The following is an 18,040-nucleotide window of genomic DNA, read 5'->3' on the forward strand; positions in this document are numbered from 1 at the left end:
ACATTCCTCTGTGTAACATAGTGCGGAGGTTCCTGTCTGCTCGGCCAGATCAGGAGGAGACTGGGATCTTCTGCACTTACTGTGTGGACTCTCCTGTACCTGCTGCTAAGTCCTGTCTGCTGTGTGAGGCTTCTCTGTGTGATAAACACCTGACAGTACACAGCAAGTCAGCAGAACACGTCTTATGTGACCCCACCACTGCCCTGGGGAACAGGAAATGCTCCGTCCATAAGAAGGTCCTGGAGTATTACTGCACTGAGGATGCTGCCTGTATCTGTGTGTCCTACAGTTTTGCTGGAGAACATCTCCTGTATCAGCCTACCTGCCTGACTTGGGGACGGGGATTGGTGACGTCAGCCTCGCCCCCGAACGTATCCTTGTCCTGCCCCCCCTCCCCCCCGTCACTCCTCTCCGGGCTTGTTTATAAAGCATCTCAAAGACACTTGTCAGATTTTATACTAAATACGTGACCCATGATTATTTCCCACTGTTATTTCTACCGTGACACTGGTATAAATTGGGTTGTATGAGGAACACACTCTGACAAGTTGACTTTCCTTGCCTGCATATATAAGACAATACCAGCCTATCAATACTATTATATTTCTAAAGTGCTTACATATTTTTATTTAAAGGAACATACACACCATTATTTTTTAGAGTATACCAATAAAAAGTGTAATTTTTAAATACTGCATATCTAGCAAATATTGGTCCTTGGTTTAAGGGTGCCCCCACCCAGAGTTCTTTCTCTCTCTTCCTCTCTTGGAAAACCATAAATACATGGCAGGTTGGCACTGATTGGTAAGCTTAGTACATCTGTCCCACAAAGACTGGGAGCAGTAGAAGCGATTGAGACCTCTCCTGAACGCGGTGCACCTTCTACCGCCGAAGTCCAGCCGCAATGTCCACCATACTTTTGGTGCAAATCCCGGCACGAGGCTGGAAAGACGGCATAAGACCCGCTGTACCGCATGTACCGCATGTGTCGACAGTCGACCTTCAGTGGTCAACTCAATGCATGTCAACCTTTTACATGTCGACCTAGTGACCATATACCCTAACTAGCAGCTTTTCACCCATAGTCATTAGACAGGATTATATGCAACATAAAAAGCTTGAAATATGCATGCAAATACGTAAAATATGCATGAAAAGTCTCAAACTATGCTAAATAAAAAAAAGGTACGATTAAAATTGTATCCATCAGGTCCTAAAAAATTGCATTGATCGCATCGCATGCAACCAAATCGCATGTGATGCGATCAACACGATTTTTACATTGGAACCAATGTTAAATGCCCCGCAGACCCCAATTTTCATTGTATCCCCACCCTGATGGGTCAAATGTCCCCCTATTGTTAACGCCACCCCACGATGAACGCCAACCCGAAGTGTGGCGAGCGGTGGCAGTACGCGTCCTCCGACCTTTTCATACCCCCACTATACACAACGGCATGGAGTTGATTTTATAAAGTGTGGCGAGCGCAGCGAGCCACAGAGCCCGAAGCTTGGCGAGCGGACACGCATTACTTCACAGGTATTACGCGTCCGCTCGCCACGCTTCGGGCTCGGAGGCTTGCTGCGCTCGCCACACTAAATAAAATCAACTCCACGCCGTCGTGTACAGTGGGGGTATGAAAAGGTCGGAGGACGCGTACCGCCGCCCCTCGCAGGCTCGCTGCACTCGCCACGCTTCAGGTTGGCGTTCATCGTGGGGTGGCGTTAACAATGGGAGGGCATTTGACATACAAATTACCCATCAGGGTGGGTATACAATCAAAAATCTGGTCCATTGGGCCATTTAACATTGTTCCCTATGTAAAATCGGGTCCATCGCATCGGTCGCATTGTATGCCGTTATAATTGCTTACAATGGACCCGATTTTACATAGGAATTTAACATTGAATACAATGCATACAATGTTAAATCGCGTCAGTCGCGTCGGTTGCATCGCATACCTTAAGTCAGGGGTGTCCAAACTTTTTGCGATGAGGGCCAGATTTGGTGAAGTGTAAATGTATGGGGGCCGACCATTCTGCCTGACATTCTTTGAATCATTAATCATATCAGAATGGTCCCCCCCCCCACTCTGCCCCATTCACTCTATGTCCCCCAGCCTGCCCCTTCACTGTATTTCCCTCAGCCTGCCCCCATTCACTGTATGTCCCCCAGCCTGCCCCTCCTTCACTGTATGTCCCCCATTCACTGTATGTTCCCCACTTTGCACCCATTCACTCTGTCCCCCAGCCTGTGTGGAAAACGTATTTGCACCTCAAACGCCATTGGCATATTACGGTCGGCCTTTACGCAATACTCAGACGCAGTCGCGTCTTATTAGCATAAATTCACGGACAAGGGCGGACGTAATGCATTAATGGCTAAATCATAGTGATATTCCTTTTTGTATGTATATTTGTGTATTCCCCAAAGTATTGGAATATGATCGTCCATACTTTATATGTAGAAATGTTGTAATTGCGGCCACAGACGCAAGGTCAGTATGGTGATTGTAATGTGATCACAATACATGACCTTAGATATATTTTGACTGTGTAATCTAGTGAATCATTATGTGGGACACCAAGGACAAATCAATTCAAAACAGGTTCTTGCGTCATGGCCAGAAACAAAGGGAGTATTTAAAGGAAATGCATCATGAGAACAGGAAGATGCCCCTATGGACAGGAGGGCCAATAAAGAGAGGCCCAGTCTCTTTGTTTTAGCCAATGCCAACCAAGATTGATTTTCCGGCCCCCTTACTTTTCCCAAAACTATACTGTTTCTTAGGCTCTCTCTGATCTCCCAGAGACACACCAAGAAGATGTGATCCAAGGAGGACTTTTTTCCCCTGTCTCTCTGGCGGTAATTGTATCCATGTGTGTATGCTGGTGTTAGGATGGTCGGGCCTGTGTTCATTTACATGTATAGTTATTATAGTTGTAACCTGTGTATAATCTAAACAGTATTGTGTAAGTACCATGTAAATATCTGTTACCCTTTTTGGACCATTTTCCCATATAATATACTATCTGTGATCTTAAATATAACCGTGTGTCTATGTGCATCATTTCTCTATACTTATAATGGCATCTCATATGCGAAAGAAAGGTTTATTATTATAAGTGTGGATAGCGATTATCGCTGAAAGATAACCGTCAGTAACCTGAAAGTTTATATTGTGTGGTATTTTTCAATATATATATTCTTAGGAGATTAGTCGTATTAACGAGTGATTCACATGCATAGTCACATGTGGGGCCGCATAGACATGCAGTATAGATTTATTTCTGGAGAAGCATATAGTAATGTATATAGGTTTATTTCTTATCAAGCCAGTGAACAGGTTCAACTTGTGAGGCACAATGTACAATGGATTCAAGAGCATCTATTCATATGCTAATGTGGTTTACAGCCCTCCAAAGTGTCTGTGAATAGGAGATCCTTTAACTCTGAGTTAGGTATCTGCTTACATCACTATGGTAACCTTGTTGCTAAGGGTAACGGTATATGTAATTATAAGGTAACAAATATAAAACCAAGAGAATATAGTGTAACAATAACTTTAGTCACCGGTTTGTTATCAAAACGGTTTTTACAATTGACGCAGCCAACGTGGGGCCTACAATCTTTAAAACTGGCACAGCGATACGGAGTGCATCTCATAATGCCGGAGTCACTTTTAACGCGTGAGAGTGTACCCTGAGTATTAATTGAGAGGCGTCCGAGCTGTATCGGTTTGAAAGTTGCTAGGAGTTAGGCCCAAAGACGGTGAAATTGTTATACTGTATTTAAATAATTTTTTTCTCTCAAATCATTGTGTATTGTGCATAAAGACTGTTTTGAAGTGCTGAAATTCTGTTTGCCACAAATGAGGGATTTTGGGTGTTTGCATTGTCTAGATTGAGATTGAGAAACCCATTTATCAGGTCTGTGTTGATAACAGAGCAATTGTAATTTAGCTGTGTGCTGTAAACTGACCCACAGTTTTCCTTCCCCCGCGCTGCTGCATTCCATAAGATAAAGCATTATAGCAGCAGCTGCAAGGAGGGGGAGAAGGAGGAGGGACAGAAGCAGGAGGGGGTTTGAATGGGTTTGTTAAACTGTATTAGCCAGAAGTGTACAAAGTTTTTTTTTTTTTTAAGTATACACTAGGTGATAAAGGTATGGAGTTAGAAAGTGTGATTGTATTGTTATAAAATTGTAAGCTGTGATGCAATTGCATTACTGATGTATGCATGTGAGTCCAGTGAAATCACACTCAAACTGTATGCTAGCACGTTTATTTTTGACTGAATATACAGTGTGAGAGTGCTCAATCAGGACACATGCTAGACGCCATTACACATGCGATCGTGTTTATGTAATCTACATTGGGACACAGACGCATGTGCGAATGAGTATGCAGCATAATTGCGTGCATGACGCAAGAACGTCTAAGTGCGCAATAGCATCTGTATAGAGCGTGGTACAATTAAACAAAGGTGTGCGTATCTTATACGTGGCACCACCGAGTGCAAGCCGGTGTTGTGCACACGCTTGTACCAGGCGCATTTGCTTCCGAGTGAACGCGCTTGCCACAGACGCACTTGCGTTTACTTGAACACGTGCGTCCGGGCCTGCGCCCTTTATGTGGAAGCATTAGCGATCCATTTCCTTTACAAAATATATTACCAATGATGCGAATACTTATTGATAATGTATTTTAGATTAATACAATCACAATTTATTCGATTTTACATTGTTATTGCATTTGATAAAACAATTCAAACACCTTTTAAGATAATATTTTGAATTTTAAGGGAATATGTCCTGGAGCAGTATTCGGGGACAGAACTACCATGATGGGAATATTTTCTGTACAGAAAAATAAGTCTGCTTGTGTGAACCAGTGAGTGTATTGAGTGAATGCCGGTCGTAGAACGCCAATCAGAGGCAGCGACTGAAGCATAATCATAGAACGCCGATCAGAGGCAATGGTTATGAAAGTCTATTAAATCAAAGCAGCAAACAAGTCTGTTTTATTTAACAAAGGCGGTGGAGGTTACTGTGGAATCGGTGCTGATCAGCGTAACCTGCTGTACTACTGTAGGGAATTGCTGAACACCTCAGCTATTAGGTAGTTAAAGACCGCCGATCAGAGGCATTAACTAGGTTGAGGTTGTTTGGTGGTTACCACAGGCAGTGCGGAGAGCGAATTGCTCGCTGTAAGGGGCAATAGTTTTGTGGGGGACCTCAGAACCCCACCGATTCTCTTGGCAGGAGAGGTAGCGTTCTCTTGGAGAAGGATCGTCTGTGTGAAAGTGAAAGGTTAGGTCCAACCGGCAGTGCGGTAAAGAAACCGGTTGGAATTGACCATAGGACATAAGGTATCCAGGGATAAGTGACAGAAAGGTTAGGTCCAACCGGCAGTGCGGTAAAGAAACCGGTTGGAATAGACCAAAGTGTTAAGAGGGGCGTGAGTTACATGCCCAAAGAATCTCCGGGATACATTATGGAAAAGAAATATGACACATCAGTGTCATACCTGAATGAATGGGTCAAGCTGACCAAAAAGTGTGAGGTAAAGTTCCCTGATACTGGTAGTTTTGGTCCTGAAGTTCTGCTTACAGTGAAAGATAAAATTTGTCAAATTTCATTCAAAAAGGAAAAGTTGAAGCAAAATGATTCTGTAAATTTGTGGCAAACAGAAGTTCAAATACAAAGTCATAAGAATTGTTTAATGAACACGGGCCCAGCTAACTTGAGAAGTACAGCTGCACACACACCCCATGTTATATTACCAAGGGGGCAATTACCGCCACAGGAGAACCTAAAATAAATGTACCATCTGAAAATTGTATTAACTTGTATCTTGTTTTAAATCCCACTTAAGGATCCGGAAAGTGAAGCCAATGTAATGCTGACCTCAGCCGCCTCCTACCCGATAAATGTGTGCCAGAGACAAGCCCAGTTAAGGAGGAATTATAAGAACTCCCAGTTAGAGGAGACGGCTGACGCCAGTAATCTACAAGGAGGGGCAGGTAAGTATGACACACCAGACACCACAGAGACAACCATGTTAGAAAACCAAGAAATTACTTGTGTACGCCCACCTTGCACCCGTCATGCCCCCTATGGAAAGCCAGATACGGATGGGGTGATTCCAGTAAGGCAGGTGGGTATACATTGCCCTCTGACAAGGACAGACTTAATGGGTGACATTCTATGCTATGCAATCTTCGTTATTTTGCGGTAATTAGACCACAAAATGTCGATATCGCATTTTCCCACTAAATCGTTGATTTAATGGGATGCGCATAGGGGCTGAAATCGCATATTTTGTGCGTTAAGGTCTGGTGAATAAAAATGCGAGATTAATTCGCATTTTTATCGCATCCAGATGTTTGCGCACAGAAAAGTATACAAGTCGCTTATTTAATGCTATGCGCATTTGCACATCGCATTTTTTAAGTGACTAATTTTCGCACTAATTTCAGACCTGGGTCTGTTAGGCGAATTAGCCAGAACCCTGCACAGATCGCAATGTTCCGTGCAGGGTTCTGCTGTAAAAAATAAAACAAATGGTTAAATTAAAAAAAAAACGAGCGCGGGGTCCCCCGCCCGAGTCTAACCAGCCCCGGGCTCACTGAGCCGGTGCTGGTGACATAAAATCAGGGTCCCCGACAAATAGGGGTCCCCTTGATTTTATGAAACCAGCACCGGGCTCAAGGTCCGGTGCTGGTTCCCAAAATACGGGGGACAAAGTGACTAGGGGTCCCCTGTATTTTAAGAACCAGCACCGGACACAACCAGCCAGCAGGGTAATGCCACAGCCGGGGGGAGACTTTTTATACAAGTCCCCCCGGCCAAAGCATTAACCCCCTGGCTGGCCAGCATGGGCAGGGGTCCTGGGGAAGTGGGGACCCCCCCAATGAAGGGGTCCCCCCTCCAGGACTTACCAGCCCATGCTGATAGTCCGGGGCTGTCCCCGATGCCCCTGGCCGGTGGGCATCGGGCTGATGCTTTGTGTAAAAAAAAAGAATGTAAACTATTGTTTTACACTGGCGAACTATGAGTCCCAGCAAGCCTACCCCGCATGCTGGGACTTGGGGAACCACAAGTCCCAGCATGCGGGGCATTAAAGTGCCCGCTGGCACTTGTAGTTCTGCAGTGTAAAAAATAGTGCACAAAATCACACTGACACCCTGTAAAATAAAACTTTAATACACACAAAACACACACACACAGATATTTACCTACCTTGAGCCCGTAGGTCGGTCCCTGGATCCTGGATTCGTCCTCCGGGGCTCCAGGGCAGAAGAGTCAGGTTCCGGGGCCTTGGTCCTGGTTCCGGGGCTGGTCCTGGGGTTCCGGGGCTCCTGGCGTGAAGAATCCGGGGTCCGGGATCCGTGGTAGTCCAGAGGGGTACCTAAGGAGGAAAATCTAACTCACCTGCTCCCCGGCGGTGACCTCCGGTGACAGCGCTGCTCCAGACTGGTACCCGGCTTGCAGGAGTTTGTCCGGCGCTGAGATGTTTCCTCCTCGCTGTCTCTGAACAGAATGATTTCTCGGCCAATCAGGAGCCGAGAAAGTCGGCTCCTGATTGGCCAGAAATCATTCTGAATATAGACGCCGAGGGAGTAACATCTCTGCTCTGGATGCGCTGAGATGTTACTCCCTCGCGTCTATATTCAGAATGATTTCTGGCCAATCGGGAGCCGACTTTCTCGGCTCCTGATTGGCCGAGAAATCATTCTGTTCAGAGACGGCGAGGAGGAAACATCTCAGCGCCGGACAAACTCCGGCAAGCCGGGTACCAGTCTGGAGCAGCGCTGTCACCGGAGGTCGCCGCCGGGGAGCAGGTGAGTTAGATTTTCCTCCTTAGGTACCCCTCTGGACTACCACGGATCCCGGACCCCGGATTCTTCACGCCAGGAGCCCCGGAACCCCAGGACCAGCCCCGGAACCAGGACCAAGGCCCCGGAACCGGACTCTTCTGCCCTGGAGCCCCGGAGGACGAATCCAGGATCCAGGGACCGACCTACGGGCTCAAGGTAGGTAAGTATCAGTGTGTGTGTGTTTTGTGTGTATTAAAGTTTTATTTTACAGGGTGTCAGTGTGATTTTGTGCACTATTTTTTACAATGCAGAACTACAAGTGCCAGCGGGCACTTTAATGCCCCGCATGCTGGGACTTGTGGTTCCCCAAGTCCCAGCATGCGGGGTAGGCTTGCTGGGACTCATAGTTCGCCAGTGTAAAACAATAGTTTACATTCTTTTTTTTACACAAAGCATCAGCCCGATGCCCACCGGCCAGGGGCATCGGGGACAGCCCCGGACTATCAGCATGGGCGGGTAAGTCCAGGAGGGGGGGGACCCCTTCATTGGGGGGGTCCCCACTTCCCCAGGACCCCTGCCCATGCTGACCAGCCAGGGGGTTAATGCTTTGGCCGGGGGGACTTGTATAAAAAGTCTCCCCCCGGCTGTGGCATTACCCTGCTGGCTGGTTGTGTCCGGTGCTGGTTCTTAAAATACGGGGGACCCCTAGTCACTTTGTCCCCCGTATTTTGGGAGCCAGCGCCGGACCTTGAGCCCGGTGCTGGTTTCATAAAATAAAGGGGACCCCTATTTGTCGGGGACCCTGATTTTATGTTACCAGCACCGGCTCAGTGAGCCCGGGGCTGGTTATACTCGGGCGGGGGACCCCGCGCTCGGTTCTTTTTTTTACAACCTTGCGCTGTCCTGCAAATGTGCGATTTTCAGACATGAAAATCGCACATTTTCAGGACTAAAAACAGCGCACCACTTCGCTGCAAATCGCCCCTATTTGCACTTTTCAGCCTCCAATGCGCATCACATTAAATATGCGCATTTAGGCTGAAAAATGCGATTTCAAAATAGGCGATTTGCGGCGATGTGGTGTGCGAATTAAACATGCGCATTTAGCGCATAGCATAGAATGTCACCCAATGTTTTGATCCGAGAGTTCCCTGACCCAAGACAAAAACGGCCTGTCAAAAGTTTATCAGAGATTTAGGAAAATTCACATAGACTCACAAATAAGGATTGGAGTATCATATTGGGAGCCTGTCTTTCCCCATACATTGGCCAGGTGGGGGAAAATAGGATTTTAAATGGTGTTGACAATCAGGAAAATATACGATTAATTAATCTTCAATTGAGCAAGTATTTTCCTTGTACTACTGAGTACAACAAAATCTTTAGCATTCGGCAAAAGAACACTGAATTTCCTGATGAATATTTTGACAGGTCATTGACAGACAGTTCGAGATGCATAGTTACCCCTGACTGAAACAATTGAATCCCATAGGGAGATGGTTTGTTTCTGTGGTGATAAAAGGATAAAAAGAACCATTTAATACTAAACTGTAGATTTTCTTCCCGAATTGGAAGGACATGACAATAGATGCCCTTAGGGAGGCTGCCACTGACCAATAGACTAATGACCCTTACCACCCGTGCTCATAGTAACGGACCAACCAGACCCCAGCATACTGAACAACAAAATAAGACAACCCCAGTATGCTTTAAATACAAACAGTAAGGACATTACCATAGAAACTGTAATATGGAAGGAAGGTCTTATACCAGTCACAAAACAGTCGCAAACCCAGCAACAAACCCATGCCTCATTAGACAGTTGGTGATATTACCAAGAATGAATCCCATGTTTCTCTGGTTTGGCATTTTCAATGCAGGAATTAATTGAGTCAGACAGACCAAGACAGGTTCCACATGAAAAGGAACTTGGTGTTGTATTTTTACATGTATGTTGCGGAAGTGGGCAGGTCCAGGCCCCCTTGAGCCCCCTGCCATGCCCAGGGTTGCCCTGGCAACTGTTGCTGGCCCCCAAAGTGGAAGTGGGCGGGTCCAGGCCCCCTGCCATGCCCAGGGTTGCCCTGGCAACTGTTGCTGGCCCCCAAAGCGGAAGTGGGCGGGTCCAGGCCCCCTTGAGCCCCCTGCCATGCCCAGGGTTGCCCTGGCAACTGTTGCTGGCCCCCAAAGCGGAAGTGGGCGGGTCCAGGCCCCCTTGAGCCCCCTGCCATGCCCAGGGTTGCCCTGGCAACTGTTGCTGGCCCCCAAAGCGGAAGTGGGTGGGTCCAGGCCCCCCTAAGCCCCCTGCCATGCCCAGGGTTGCCCTGGCAACTGTTGCTGGCCCCAAAAGCGGAAGTGGGCGGGTCCAGGCCCCCTTAAGCCCCCTGCCATGCCCAGGGTTGCCCTGGCAACTGTTGCTGGCCCCCAAAGCGGAAGTGGGCGGGTCAAGGCCCCCCTAAGCCCCCTGCCATGCCCAGGGTTGCCCTGGCAACTGTTGCTGGCCCCCAAAGCGGAAGTGGGCGGGTCCAGGCCCCCTGCCATGCCCAGGGTTGCCCTGGCAACTGTTGCTGGCCCCCAAAGCGGAAGTGGGCGGGTCCAGGCCCCCCTAAGCCCCCTGCCATGCCCAGGGTTGCCCTGGCAACTGTTGCTGGCCCCCAAAGCGGAAGTGGGCGGGTCCAGGCCCCCATAAGCCCCCTGCCATGCCCAGGGTTGCCCTGGCAACTGTTGCTGGCCCCCAAAGCGGAAGTGGGCGGGTCCAGGCCCCCTTAAGCCCCCTGCCATGCCCAGGGTTGCCCTGGCAACTGTTGCTGGCCCCCAAAGCGGAAGTGGGCGGGTCCAGGCCCCCTTAAGCCCCCTGCCATGCCCAGGGTTGCCCTGGCAACTGTTGCTGGCCCCCAAAGCGGAAGTGGGCGGGTCCAGGCCCCCTTAAGCCCCCTGCCATGCCCAGAGTTGCCCTGGCAACTGTTGCTGGCCCCCAAAGCGGAAGTGGGCGGGTCCAGGCCCCCTTAAGCCCCCTGCCATGCCCAGGGTTGCCCTGGCAACTGTTGCTGGCCCCCAAAGCGGAAGTGGGCGGGTCCAGGCCCCCTTAAGCCCCCTGCCATGCCCGGGGTTGCCATGGCAACTGTTGCTGGCCCCCAAAGCGGAAGTGGGCGGGTCCAGGCCCCCTTAAAGCACCCTGCCATGCCCAGGGTTGCCCTGGCAACTGTTGCTGGCCCCCAAAGCGGAAGTGGGCGGGTCCAGGCCCCCTGCCATGCCCAGGGTTGCCTGGCAACTGTTGCTGGCCCCCAAAGCGGAAGTGGGCGGGTCCAGGCCCCCTTGAGCCCCCTGCCATGCCCAGGGTTGCCCTGGCAACTGTTGCTGGCCCCCAAAGCGGAAGTGGGCGGGTCCAGGCCCCCCTAAGCCCCCTGCCATGCCCAGGGTTGCCATGGCAACTGTTGCTGGCCCCCAAAGCGGAAGTGGGCGGGTCCAGGCCCCCTTAAGCCCCCTGCCATGCCCAGGGTTGCCCTGGCAACTGTTGATGGCCCCCAAAGCAGAAGTGGGCGGGTCCAGGCCCCATTGAGCCCCCTGCCATGCTCAGGGTTGCCCTGTCAACTGTTGCTGGCCCCCAAAGCGGAAGTGGGCGGGTCCAGGCCCCCTTGAGCCCCCTGCCATGCCCAGGGTTGCCCTGGCAACTGTTGCTGGCCCCCAAAGCGGAAGTGGGCGGGTCCAGGCCCCCCTAAGCCCCCTGCCATGCCCAGGGTTGCCCTGGCAACTGTTGCTGGCCCCCAAAGCGGAAGTGGGCGGGTCCAGGCCCCCTTAAGCCCCCTGCCATGCCCAGGGTTGCCCTGGCAACTGTTGCTGGCCCCCAAAGCGGAAGTGGGCGGGTCCAGGCCCCCTTAAGCCCCCTGCCATGCCCCGGGGTTGCCCTGGCAACTGTTGATGGCCCCCAAAGCGGAAGTGGGCGGGTCCAGGCCCCCTTGAGCCCCCTGCCATGCTCCGGGGTTGCCCTGGCAACTGTTGCTGGCCCCCAAAGCGGAAGTGGGTGGGTCCAGGCCCCCTTGAGCCCCCTGCCATGCCCAGGGTTGGCCTGGCAACTTTTGCTGGCCCCAAAAGCGGAAGTGGGCTGGTCCAGGCCCCCTTAAAGCCTCCTGCCATGCCCAGGGTTGCCCTGGCAACTGTTGCTGGCCCCCAAAGCGGAAGTGGGCGGGTCCAGGCCCCCTGCCATGCCCAGGGTTGCCCTGGCTACTGTTGCTGGCCCCCAAAGCGGAAGTGGGCGGTCCAGGCCCCCTGCCATGCTCAGGGTTGCCCTGTCAACTGTTGCTGGCCCCCAAAGCGGAAGTGGGTGGGTCCAGGCCCCCTTGAGCCCCCTGCCATGCCCAGGGTTGGCCTGGCAACTGTTGCTGGCCCCAAAAGCGGAAGTGGGCGGGTCCAGGCCCCCTTAAAGCCCCTTGCCATGCCCAGGGTTGCCCTGGCAACTGTTGCTGGCCCCCAAAGCGGAAGTGGGCGGGACCAGGCCCCCTGCCATGCCCAGGGTTGCCCTGGCAACTGTTGCTGGCCCCCAAAGCGGAAGTGGGCGGGTCCAGGCCCCCTGCCATGCCCAGGGTTTCCCTGGCAACTGTTGCTGGCCCCCAAAGCGGAAGTGGGCGGGTCCAGGCCCACCTAAGCCCCCTGCCATGCCCAGGACTGCCCTGGCAACTGTTGCTGGCCCCCAAAGCAGAAGTGGGCGGGTCCAGGCCCCCTTAAGCCCCCGGCCATGCCCAGGGTTGCCCTGACAACTGTTGCTGGCCCCCAAAGCGGAAGTGGGCGGGTCCAGGCCCCCTGCCATGCCCAGGGTTGCCCTGGCAACTGTTGCTGGCCCCCAAAGCGGAAGTGGGCGGGTCCAGGCCCCCTGCCATGCCCAGGGTTGCCCTGGCAACTGTTGCTGGCCCCCAAAGCGGAAGTGGGCGGGTCCAGGCCCCCTGCCATGCCCAGGGTTGCCCTGGCAACTGTTGCTGGCCCCCAAAGCAGAAGTGGCGGTTCCAGGCCCCCTTGAGCCCCCTGCCATGCCCAGGGTTGCCCTGGCAACTGTTGCTGGCCCCCAAAGCGGAAGTGGGCGGGTCCAGGCCCCCTTGAGCCCCCTGCCATGCCCAGGGTTGCCCTGGCAACTGTTGCTGGCCCCCAAAGCGGAAGTGGGCGGGTCCAGGCCCCCTGCCATGCCCAGGGTTGGCGTGGCAACTGTTGCTGGCCCCAAAAGCGGAAGTGGTCGGGTCCAGGCCCCCTGCCATGCCCAGGGTTGCCCTGGCAACTGTTGCTGGCCCCCAAAGCGGAAGTGGGCGGGTCCAGGACCCCTGCCATGCCCAGGGTTGCCCTGGCAACTGTTGCTGGCCCCCAAAGTGGAAGTGGGCGGGTCCAGGCCCCCTGCCATGCCCAGGGTTGCCCTGGCAACTGTTGCTGGCCCCCAAAGCGGAAGTGGGCGGGTCCAGGCCCCCTTAAGCCTCCTGCCATGCCCAGTGTTGCCCTGGCAACTGTTGCTGGCCCCCAAAGCGGAAGTGGGCGGGTCCAGGCCCCCTTAAGCCCCCTGCCATGCCCAGGGTTGCCCTGACAACTGTTGCTGGCCCCCAAAGCGGAAGTGGGCGGGTCCAGGCCCCCTGCCATGCCCAGGGTTGCCCTGGCAACTGTTGCTGGCCCTTAAAGCGGAAGTGGGCGGGTCCAGGCCCCCTGCCATGCTCAGGGTTGCCCTGGCAACTGTTGCTGGCCCCCAAAGCGGAAGTGGGCGGGTCCAGGCCCCCTTCCATGCTCAGGGTTGCCCTGTCAACTGTTACTGGCCCCCAAAGCGGAAGTGGGCGGGTCCAGGCCCCCTTGAGCCCCCTGCCATGCCCAGGGTTGCCCTGGCAACTGCTGCTGGCCCCCAAAGCGGAAGTGGGCGGGTCCAGGCCCCCTTAAAGCCCCCTGCCATGCCCCGGGGTTGCCCTGGCAACTGTTGCTGGCCCCCAAAGCGGAAGTGGGCGGGTCCAGGCCCACCTAAGCCCCCTGCCATGCCCAGGACTGCCCTGGCAACTGTTGCTGGCCCCCAAAGCAGAAGTGGGCGGGTCCAGGCCCCCTTAAGCCCCCGGCCATGCCCAGGGTTGCCCTGACAACTGTTGCTGGCCCCCAAAGCGGAAGTGGGCGGGTCCAGGCCCCCTGCCATGCCCAGGGTTGCCCTGGCAACTGTTGCTGGCCCCCAAAGCGGAAGTGGGCGGGTCCAGGCCCCCTGCCATGCCCAGGGTTGCCCTGGCAACTGTTGCTGGCCCCCAAAGCGGAAGTGGGCGGGTCCAGGCCCCCTGCCATGCCCAGGGTTGCCCTGGCAACTGTTGCTGGCCCCCAAAGCAGAAGTGGCGGTTCCAGGCCCCCTTGAGCCCCCTGCCATGCCCAGGGTTGCCCTGGCAACTGTTGCTGGCCCCCAAAGCGGAAGTGGGCGGGTCCAGGCCCCCTTGAGCCCCCTGCCATGCCCAGGGTTGCCCTGGCAACTGTTGCTGGCCCCCAAAGCGGAAGTGGGCGGGTCCAGGCCCCCTGCCATGCCCAGGGTTGGCGTGGCAACTGTTGCTGGCCCCAAAAGCGGAAGTGGTCGGGTCCAGGCCCCCTGCCATGCCCAGGGTTGCCCTGGCAACTGTTGCTGGCCCCCAAAGCGGAAGTGGGCGGGTCCAGGACCCCTGCCATGCCCAGGGTTGCCCTGGCAACTGTTGCTGGCCCCCAAAGTGGAAGTGGGCGGGTCCAGGCCCCCTGCCATGCCCAGGGTTGCCCTGGCAACTGTTGCTGGCCCCCAAAGCGGAAGTGGGCGGTCCAGGCCCCCTTAAGCCTCCTGCCATGCCCAGTGTTGCCCTGGCAACTGTTGCTGGCCCCCAAAGCGGAAGTGGGCGGGTCCAGGCCCCCTTAAGCCCCCTGCCATGCCCAGGGTTGCCCTGACAACTGTTGCTGGCCCCCAAAGCGGAAGTGGGCGGGTCCAGGCCCCCTGCCATGCCCAGGGTTGCCCTGGCAACTGTTGCTGGCCCCCAAAGCGGAAGTGGGCGGGTCCAGGCCCCCTGCCATGCCCAGGGTTGCCCTGGCAACTGTTGCTGGCCCTTAAAGCGGAAGTGGGCGGGTCCAGGCCCCCTGCCATGCTCAGGGTTGCCCTGGCAACTGTTGCTGGCCCCCAAAGCGGAAGTGGGCAGGTCCAGGCCCCCTTCCATGCTCAGGGTTGCCCTGTCAACTGTTACTGGCCCCCAAAGCGGAAGTGGGCGGGTCCAGGCCCCCTTGAGCCCCCTGCCATGCCCAGGGTTGCCCTGGCAACTGCTGCTGGCCCCCAAAGCGGAAGTGGGCGGGTCCAGGCCCCCTTAAAGCCCCCTGCCATGCCCCGGGGTTGCCCTGGCAACTGTTGCTGGCCCCCAAAGTGTAAGTGGGCGGGTCCAGGCCCCCTTGAGCCCCCTGCCATGCCCAGGGTTGCCCTGGCAACTGTTGCTGGCCCCCAAAGCGGAAGTGGGCGGGTCCAGGCCCCCTTAAGCCCCCTGCCATGCCCAGGGTTGCCCTGGAAACTGTTGCTGGCCCCCAAAGCGGAAGTGGGCGGGTCCAGGCCCCCTTGAGCCCCCTGGCATGCCCACGGTTGCCCTGGCAACTGTTGCTGGCCCCCAAAGCGGAAGTGGGCGGGTCCAGGCCCCCTTAAGCCCCCTGCCATGCCCAGGGTTGCCCTGGAAACTGTTGCTGGCCCCCAAAGCGGAAGTGGGCGGGTCCAGGCCCCCTTGAGCCCCCTGGCATGCCCACGGTTGCCCTGGCAACTGTTGCTGGCCCCCAAAGCGGAAGTGGGCGGGTCCAGGCCCCCTTGAGCCCCCTGCCATGCCCAGGGTTGCCCTGGCAACTGTTGCTGGCCCCCAAAGCGGAAGTGGGCGGGTCCAGGCCCCCTTAAGCCCCCTGCCATGCCCCGGGGTTGCCCTGGCAACTGTTGCTGGCCCCCAAAGCGGAAGTGGGCGGGTCCAGGCCCCCTTAAGCCCCCTGCCATGCCCAGGGTTGCCCTGGCAACTGTTGCTGGCCCCCAAAGCAGAAGTGGGCGGGTTCAGGCCCCCTTAAGCCCCCTGCCATGCCCAGGGTTGCCCTGGCAACTGTTGCTGGCCCCCAAAGCGGAAGTGGGCGGGTCCAGGCCCCCTTAAGCCCCCTGCCATGCCCAGTATTGCCTTGGCAACTGTTGCTGCCCCCCAAAGCGGAAGTGGGCGGGTCCAGGCCCCCTTAAGCCCCCTGCCATGCCCAGGGTTGCCCTGGCAACTGTTGCTGGCCCCCAAAGCGGAAGTGGGCGGGTCCAGGCCCCCTTAAGCCCCCTGCCATGCCCAGGGTTGCCCTGGCAACTGTTGCTGGCCCCCAAAGCGGAAGTGGGCGGGTCCAGGCCCCCTGCGATGCCCAGGGTTGCCCTGGCAACTGTTGCTGGCCCCCAAAGCGGAAGTGGGCGGGTCCAGGCCCCCTGCCATGCTCAGGGTTGTCCTGTCAACTGTTGCTGGCCCCCAAAGCGGAAGTGGGCGGGTCCAGGCCCCCTTAAAGCCCCCTGCCATGCACCGGGGTTGCCCTGGCAACTGTTGCTGGCCCCCAAAGCGGAAGTGGGCGGGTCCAGGCCCCCTTGAGCCCCCTGCCATGCCCAGGGTTGCCCTGGCAACTGTTGCTGGCCCCCAAAGCGGAAGTTGGCGGGTCCAGGCCCCCTTGAGCCCCCTGCCATGCCCAGGGTTGCCCTGTCAACTGTTGCTTGCCCCCAAAGCGGAAGTGGGCGGGTCCAGGCCCCCTTGAGCCCCCTGCCATGCCCAGGGTTGCCCTGGCAACTGTTGCTGGCCCCCAAAGCGGAAGTGGGAGGGTCCAGGCCCCCTTAAAGCCCCCTGCCATGCCCCGGGGTTGCCCTGGCAACTGTTGCTGGCCCCCAAAGCGGAAGTGGGCGGGTCCAGGCCCCCTTGAGCCCCCTGCCATGCCCAGGGTTGCCCTGGCAACTGTTGCTGGCCCCCAAATCGGAAGTGGGCGGTTCCAGGCCCCCTTGAGCCCCCTGCCATGCCCAGGGTTGCCATGGCAACTGTTGCTGGCCCCCAAAGCGGAAGTGGGCGGGTCCAGCCCCCTTGAGCCCCCTGCCATGCCCAGGGTTGCCCTGGCAACTGTTGCTGGCCCCCAAAGCGGAAGTGGGCGGGTTCAGGCCCCCTTAAGCCCCCTGCCATGCCCAGGGTTGCCCTGGCAACTGTTGCTGGCCCCCAAAGCGGAAGTGGGCGGGTCCAGGCCCCCTTGAGCCCCCTGCCATGCCCAGGGTTGCCCTGGCAACTGTTGCTGGCCCCCAAAGCGGAAGTGGGCGGGTCCAGGCCCCCTTAAGCCCCCTGCCATGCCCCGGGGTTGCCCTGGCAACTGTTGCTGGCCCCCAAAGCGGAAGTGGGCGGGTCCAGGCCCCCTTAAAGCCCTCTGCCATGCCCCGGGGTTGCCATGGCAACTGTTGCTGGCCCCCAAAGCAGAAGTGGGCGGGTCCAGGCCCCCTTAAGCCCCCTGCCATGCCCAGGGTTGCCCTGGCAACTGTTGCTGGCCCCCAAAGCGGAAGTGGGCGGGTCCAGGCCCCCTTAAGCCCCCTGCCATGCCCAGGGTTGCCCTGGCAACTGTTGCTGCCCCCCAAAGCGGAAGTGGGCGGGTCCAGGCCCCCTTAAGCCCCCTGCCATGCCCAGGGTTGCCATGGCAACTGTTTCTGGCCCCCAAAGCGGAAGTGGGCGGGTCCAGGCCCCCTTAAGCCCCCTGCCATGCCCAGGGTTGCCCTGGCAACTGTTGCTGGCCCCCAAAGCGGAAGTGGGCGGGTCCAGGCCCCCTGCGATGCCCAGGGTTGCCCTGGCAACTGTTGCTGGCCCCCAAAGCGAAAGTGGGCGGGTCCAGGCCCCCTGCCATGCTCAGGGTTGTCCTGTCAACTGTTGCTGGCCCCCAAAGCGGAAGTGGGCAGGTCCAGGCCCCCTTAAGCCGCCTGCCATGCCCCGGGGTTTCCCTGGCAACTGTTGCTGGCCCCCAAAGCGGAAGAGGGCGGGTCCAGGCCCCCTTGAGCCCCCTGCCATGCCCAGGGTTGCCCTAGCAACTGTTGCTGGCCCCCAAAGCGGAAGTGGGCGGATCCAGGCCCCCTTGAGCCTCCTGCCATGCCCAGGGTTGCCCTGTCAACTGTTGCTTGCCCCCAAAGCGGAAGTGGGCGGGTCCAGGCCCCCTTGAGCCCCCTGCCATGCCCAGGGTTGCCCTGGCAACTGTTGCTGGCCCCCAAAGCGGAAGTGGG

This window comes from Crinia signifera, chromosome 4 (genome assembly GCF_055691185.1).
Source record: "Crinia signifera chromosome 4, ASM5569118v1, whole genome shotgun sequence".
In the NCBI taxonomy this organism is placed as follows: Eukaryota; Metazoa; Chordata; class Amphibia; order Anura; family Myobatrachidae; genus Crinia; species Crinia signifera.